Source organism: Fukomys damarensis, unplaced genomic scaffold (genome assembly GCF_012274545.1).
Source record: "Fukomys damarensis isolate Sample0158 unplaced genomic scaffold, DMR_v1.0_HiC HiC_scaffold_8, whole genome shotgun sequence".
Classification (NCBI taxonomy): domain Eukaryota; kingdom Metazoa; phylum Chordata; class Mammalia; order Rodentia; family Bathyergidae; genus Fukomys; species Fukomys damarensis.
The window spans coordinates 6103928-6111826 of NW_022900920.1; the positions used below are offsets into that span (position 1 = coordinate 6103928).

Below are 7899 nucleotides of genomic sequence, written 5' to 3' on the forward strand. Positions count from 1 at the left end.
CACCATGTGATGAGAGGCCTGTGGTTTAGGATTTACTGGGTAAACACTTAAGGGAGCCACTGCTGAGGGAGCCCCCAGGCAGGTTGGGGACTTTCCTTTGATGAGAGCCAGGAACTGTGGGCTGACCTGCCCTATAGTCCAGTATGGAAAAGGGGCTAACCAGAGACAGGGTAGGGTGGGAAAGCCTTTTTCCTGGGAGGCTAGAATTGCTGAGGGGACAGAGCTCTATTGACTTGGGGATCTTGGGGACATTTGCTCCCTCATCAAGAGATTCAGATGACATTCCACTCAGTGTAGTTGGGGTTGCTGGGGAAGGTGGGTCTCAGGAGCAAGGCGTGGAGGACTCACCTGAGGACTTACTAGTAGGCACTAAAGGTGTCCCGGGCCTCTGAGCTGAAAGACCTGAACCATTAGTCAATACCTTAAAAGATTTTTCTGTTTCCTGGATGTTTCCAGGACCCTGCACACATCCTATGCTGAGCCCTGGGCTGCTGCAGGGTCCAGGCAGCCCTGGGTGAGGGATGTGGGGTAGAGGCTGCCCAGGTGCAAATAGCTCTGTCATTTGCCCTGGCTGCCTATCTTGGCCCAGAGAGGATGACACCAACCTGGGCACTGCTGTGAGTGGAAACTCAGAGCTGGTTTTCCTTGCAGTTTCCCTGCTGATCTTTAGGGATCACACATCAGGTGATGACCAATGTACAGGGGAGCAGAAGGCCGGCCCCTGAGGAGAGCAGCAGAGCCCAACACGCAGGGTTCCCCTCTTGAGGGAGTCTGTCCTCACTGACCATGAGGCCTATTTTCCATTATTTGGGGGTGTAAAATGATTCTTAGTAGATTCAGAGTTACACAACCATCAGACAATCAATTTTAGGACTTTTTGTCACACATTTCCCAAATTAGTGTCCATTAGCACTCAATCCCCATCCCCAGTCTCTGTTGTCACCTGTTCTAGACCTTTCACTTAGATGAAATCAAGTACTTGATGGCCCTTGGGTCTGGCTGCTTTCCCTGAGCGCTGTGTCATCAAGTTTCATTCTCACTGTAGATTATTCTGGCCTACATTACTTTTCGTGTCCAAATAATATTCCATTAATATATATATATACTTTGAATATCTATTAGTCCATTGATAGGATTCAGGTTGCTTTCCATCGTTTGCCTCTTGTAAATAGGGATGCTATGAACTTATATGCACATGTGTTTGCATGGCCCTGTGTTCTTGTTTCCTGAGGGTGTGTACCTAGAAGTGGAATCACCGGGTCACAGGTAGCAGTGTCTCTTCGCTTGAGGTGTTGCACACAGTGTCCCCAGTAACTGCCATTATAGTCCCCCGTTATAGTCTCCCTATTACAGTCCCCCATTATAGTCCCCCGTTATAGTCCCCCATTGTAGTCTCCCTATTACAGTCCCCCGTTATAGTCTCCCTATTATAGTCCCCCATTATAGTCCCCCGTTATAGTCTCCCTATTATAGTCTCCCATTATAGTCCCCCATTATAGTCCCCCGTTATAGTCTCCCTGTTATAGTCCCCCATTATATTGCCCCGTTATAGTCCCACCACATCATGGCTCAGGATGTTAACTGGGCTCGGGTGTCCTGGCGGGTGTGGGAGTCCCATTGTGTTTTGATTTGCATTTTCCTAATAACTAATGATATCAAGCATGTTTGGGGGAGTAAAATAGCTATTTGCCTGTCTTCTTTGGAGAAATATCTATTCAGATCTTTTGTTCATTAAAAAAATATTAGTACATATTTGCCATTCATAAAGATCACATTCATCATAGGGAATTTGTACCTGTACACAATATGTGTTAATTTTTCTTTTTTTCCCATTTCCTTCCTTTCTTTCAACACTTCCCCTTTACAAAATTTTGTTTCCATTTTCCCTTCCATTCTCACTTGCAACCCTCTTTCCTTTTTTCCCTCCCCCCTCTCACTTGTTCCCCTTCTCATTTGAACGTGCTCTTCCTTCTTCACATCTATCCTCCATTTTGCTCCTTCTTTACCCTTTGGGCTTCTCAACAAGAGGAACAACGTGATATTTAAACATTTCACTTAACATTACGGTCTTGAGGTACATCCATTTATCTAAAAATGAGTCAAGTTATCATTATTTATGTCAGAGTACTACTCCATTGTACATAAATACCACATTTTCTTTCTTTCTTTCTTTCTTCCTTTTTTTTTTTTTGGTACTAGGGATCAAACTCACGTGCTTGCGCTTGTGAGTCAGGCAGTGGCACCACTGAGCTAAATCCCCAGCTCTACCACATTTTCTTTATCCATTCATCTTTTAATGGATATACGGGTGGTTCCAAGATGTAGCTATTATAAATTGTGCTTCTATAAGCATGGGTATGCATATATCACTGTGGTACGATGCTTTAAACTCTTTGGGGAAGATACCTAGAAGGGCCATAGCTGGGTCAAATGGAACCTCTAGTTTTGACTTTTGGGAAATCTCCATATTGCTTTCCGTAGAGATTGTATCAATTTACACTGCCACCAACAGTAAAGAAGAGTTCCTCTTTCTCCACAGTCATGTCAGAATTTGTTATTGGTTGATTTCTTGGTGATAGCCATTCTTTCTGAAATGAGATGAAATGTCAGTTCTTTTTTTCTTTCTTATTTATTTATTTATTTATTTATTTATTTTGGTACTGGAGATCAAGCTCAGGACCTTGCACTTGCAAGGCAGGTGCAGTGCCACTGAGCTAAATCTCCAGACTTTAGTGTTCTATTAATTTCCATTTCTCAAATGACCTGTGATGTTATTCATTTTTTTATTTGCTCTTTGTACATCTTCATCCGAGAAGTATCTGTTTCAGATGCCCATTTTTTTAATTGGGTCTTTAAGTTTGGGGGCTCTGACTTTTTAAGTTCTTTGTGCATTCTAGATATTAGTCCTTTGTCTGAGGAGGAGCTGGTAAAAATTTTTTTCTCATTCTGTGGGTTGTCTCTTCACTCTGTTGGTATTTCTTTTGCTGTGTAAAAGCTTTTAAATCTGATGTGATCCTAGTTGCTGATTCTTTGTAATATTTCCTGTGTGATCAGGTTTTGTTCATAAAGCCTTTGCCTACACCTATGTCTTACAAAGTTTTACCTATTCTATCTTCCAGTAGATTGTTTCTGGTTTTAATATTTAGATCTTTGATCCATTTCAATTTTAGTTTACTACAAGTGAGAGATATGGATCTAGGTTCAGTCTTCACCATGTGGAAAGCCGGTTTTCACAGCACCATTTATTTAAGAGGTTATCTTTCTTCCAGTGAAGGTATTTGGCCCCTTTGCCAAAGATAAGGTAGCAGAGTATGCTTGAAGTTGTCTTTGCATCTTCTGTTCTGTTCCACTTATCCTTGAATCTGTTTCTTTGCCAGTACCATGTTGTTTTTTGTCATGGTAGCTTTGTGTTATAATTCAAATATGAGATTGTGATACCACCTGCCTTGCCCTCGCTGCCTGGAATTGTTATTCTAGCTTTCTACTAGTTTGGTATGAATTTTAGATAGTTTTCCTTATTCTTTGAGGCATGTTGTTGGTATTTTGATTTGAGATTGCCTTAAACTTTATAACAGTTTTGGGAGTATGACCATTTTTATACTGGTTCCACCTATGCAAGAACAGGTGATATCTTTCCATTTTCTGATATCCTCTTTAATCTTTTTCAGAGTAGTATAGTTCTCATGTATAGGTCTTTCACTACCTTCATAAGATTGATTCTGAAGTATTTCATTTTTCTTGATGCTATTATGAAAGGTATTGTTTCCCTGATTTCTCTGTCAGTGAGTTTGTTATTCCTGTACAGGAAGGCTATTGATTTTTTAGTGTTGACTTTGTGTCCTGCTGTGCTACTGAATTTGGCGGAGTTTTGGGGGTCTTCTGTGCAGAGCATCATGTCGCCTGCAAATAATGATAAATTGAATTTATTCATTTCCTACCTTTATTCCTTTTATTTATTTCTCTTATCTAATTGTTCTGGCTAATGTTCCCAGAACTATATTGAACAGGAACAGTGATGGTGGAAATCCTTGTCTTGTTCTTGATTTTAGAGTAAAAGTTTTCTGATGATTTAGTATGATGTTGGATGTTGGTTTGTCATAGATAGCTTTTATCAAATTGAGATAAAGACCTTCTATTCCAAATTTCTGTAGACTTTTTATCAATATGGGTGTTGGAATTTGTCAAATGTTTTTCTGCACTATTAAGATGATTATGTGGCTTTTGTCCTGGGTTCTGTTAATGTGGTGTATTGTGTTTACTGATTGGCATATGTTGTATGATCTCTGTATCTAGGATGAATCCTACTCAGTTATGGTGTATAATTTCCTTGATGATTTGCTTCATTCTGTTTGCCAGTACTTTTTTGAGGATTTTTTGCATTAGGAAGTTTGGCCTGTAGCTCTCTTTTTTGGTTGTATTCTTCTCTGGTTTTGGTATCAGGGTAATGCTTGCTTCCAGGAATGACTTCGGGAGTATTGCTTTCCTGTCAATTTCATTAATGAGTTTGAGTAGTGGCATTAGATCTTCTTTAAAGTCCTTGTATAGTTTAGCAGTGAATCCATCAGGACATAGGCTTTTCTTTGTTGGTAGGTTTTTAATGACAGCTTCAATTTAATTGACTGATATTGGGTTATTTAGAATCTTTATAACTTCTGGATTCAGCTTTGGTGATTCATATGTATTTAGGAATCTATTGATTTCTTCTGTAGTTTTCGTCTTACTAGAATACAGGTTCTTGAAGTAGGTATTAATGATCTTCTGGATTTCTGTAGGATTTTCACCCTTTTCATTCCTAATTCCGTGAATTTGAGTCTTTTGTTCCCCTTTTTTTATAAGGTTGGTTAAGGTTTTGTTAATTTTATAATCTTTCAAAGAATCAACTCAATTCATTGATTCTTTGACTTATTTTCTTAGTCTCAATTGCATTGATTTCTGCTCTAATCTTTATAATTTCCTTCCTTGTATGAGAGCTTTGGGTTTACCCACTTAACAGTTAACACCTACCATCACTCAGATAGTGCACTACTTTATGTACTGACTATCCTAAGCATCTTTTGGGCACATGTTGTTTCAACTAGTATATTCTTGTACTGAATAAGTTTGATAAAATTGTCACTTTTATGTTTCCTTTTATGCTATCTTATAATAATCATGAAAAGAAATATGCAATATCCTGTATTTAAATAATTAGGCCAGTAATTGATTAACTTGCTCTTTCCTTTTCTAGAACCTTGAGTTTCAACATTAGGTTATTTGAAGCTGTTCTAATTTTCAGATATGTGAATTCACATAAATTTCCCTTGTAGGACTGCTTTCATTGCATCCCATAAATTCTAGCAAGTTATATTTGCATTATCATTTAATTGTAGAAACTGCCTAATTTCTTCTTTAATTTCATGTGTGATCCATTGGTTGTTTAGGACGGTGATTTTAAAATTTCATGTGCTTATTTAGTTTTTATGGTTTCTTTTGCCATTGATTTTCAATTTCATTGCACTATGGTCTATAATATACATGGGATAATTTAAATTCCTTTGCATCTATGTAAGCATATTTTATGAGCTAGTATGTAGTCTGTTTTGAAGAAAATCCCCTATAATGATAAGAATGTGTATTTTATGGTGGCTTGGAACACTCCATGAATATCTACTAAATCCATTTGTTGAAATGTTCTGTTCAGCTCTAATAAGAATTCATTGATTTTTTTTCTGATTTATCTGTCTATTTGTGCCAGTGGTGTATTGAGTCCTGCATTACAATTGTATATTTGTATTAATACCATTACAATGATATTAATTGTATTATTGCTTATCTAATTTTCATATCCATTAGTGTTTATTTCTTATAGTTGAGTGCGCTAGTATTTGGTGCATATATACTTACAATTGCTATCTTACTCTTCTTTTTATTGAGTTTATTGGTACAATCTAGGTATACAATATAATTACATTCATCATTGGGATTCTGTACCTTTACATAATAGGTCTTGATTCTCATTTTTTCCCCTTGTCCCTGCCCTCCCTTCACCTCCTCCTCACCTACCCATTTACAAACACTTTATTTCCATTTTTTCAGTTTCTCATATTTTTTTCCTCTCCCTTATTACCTTTCCCCCACCCTTCCCACTTTCCCTACACCTTTAGCCCTTTACTTCCTATTTCACATTATTAATTATCTCATTAGGATCCTGTGTACTATTATAGTTTTTCACACCAAAGAAACTATTTGGTATTTCAGTTAAAGAAATCTCTGTATGAACATTAAAAATAGGGAATCCTAAAATAAAACTAGTAAGGAAAGTAAAAGCGAAAAGGCAATGATGTAACATTAAAATAATCCTTAACTCTGGAGATGAAAATAGTCCCTGAACATATTTAAATTGCTTCTCGCTCTTATAGTCTTATCTTATTCTTTCTTTCATTATTTAGAGAATACACTATTAGTTTCTGTAATCAAACCCACGTAGATATGACCTTACATATTTAGTACAATGCATTACCCCTGTACACATGGAAAAAAATAAAAAATAAAAATAAAAATAAACATTTCTAGACCAATATGGTTGTCCATTTCTGTACAATGCCAACTCAACACAGTAAATTTGGATGACTTTTTCCAAAGTTGGCAGCACCATTAAAGCATTAAAGTTTGCCAAAATTCAATTCAATTTATATATATGTATATATATATAGATAGCAGCAACAGCTTTTCCAGATTCTGCAGTCATCTGAACAAAATTGTAGACATTCAGCACATTCCATTAAAAAAAAAAAAGAATAATATCCAGAAAACAGCAAAGTTCTGTTGCTGTTGTGGTACCTGGCACCATTTTTTCTATTAGCCTGTTAATCATCATCTGGAAAGAGAACATTCTAGAGTAATATCCTTAAATGTAGCTCTGATAAAGCATAGTCCCTACTATGTATCATAAAGCAGGTACTAGATATTTTACATTCATAGATACATACATACATACATACATTCATGTATACAATATATTGTTGGATTTTGCTTCTTTTTCCATTTTGTCAGTCTGTTTCTCTTGATTGGTGAGTTGAGGCCATTGACATTGCTGGTTATAACTGATATGTACTGACTTATTACTGACATGTTATTGGCCTTTTGTTGACTCTTTTTACTTTTTCACCTTCTCCTTTTAATTTCTTGCCTTGCCTATTTGATTTGCTCTGTTGGACCTCATGGTGTTGTTGCCTTCATTGTCTTTTTCTAGGATCTTGTTTAGAATTGCTTGTAGTGCTGGTTTGGTATTCATGTAGTTTCTCAGGTGTTCTTTGTCATGGAAGTGTCTTATTTCCCCCTCCATTTTGAAAGAAAGTTTTGCTGGATACATCAGTCTAGGTTGGAGGTTGTTCTCTTTTAGTACTTGAAATATCTCATTCCAGGCTCTCCTTGCCCCAAGGGTTTGTGTTGAAAAGTCTGCTGTGATTCTGATGGGCTTTCCTTTGCATGTGATTTGTTTCTTTTCTCTTACTGCTTGTAGTATTTTGTTCTTCTGTTAGGTTTCTGGGATCTTAATTATTATATATTTAGGTGTAGATTTTTTTTTATTGTAGCTAGTTGGGGTCCTATATGCCTCAGTTATCTGAATGTCAAATTCTTCCCCTCTGTTTGCAAAGTTTTCTGTCATTAATTCTGCGAACAGCTTTTTAAAGTCATTTGTTTTTTTCCTGCTACTTCATGTATTCCTATCAGTCTTATGTTATTCTTCTTTGCATCATCTAGGAGTTGTTGGATCGATTTCTCATGATCTCTTACTGTTTTTAAGAGACCTCTCTTTTCATGGTCACTGACTGCAATCTTATCTTCTATATCTGAGAGTCTGTCTTCACATTCTTTTATTCTGTTGCGTACACTTTCAGTGGAGTGTTTAATCTCCTG

The 7899-nt window shown here is 36.9% G+C and overlaps 1 protein-coding gene across 8 annotated transcripts in view; it reads left to right on the top strand.

The window, feature by feature from the left end:
- Positions 1-7899, top strand: part of Cfap46 (cilia and flagella associated protein 46) — a 126267-nt gene that overhangs the window by 44803 nt on the left and 73565 nt on the right. The gene's annotated exons all lie outside the window — the stretch shown is intronic.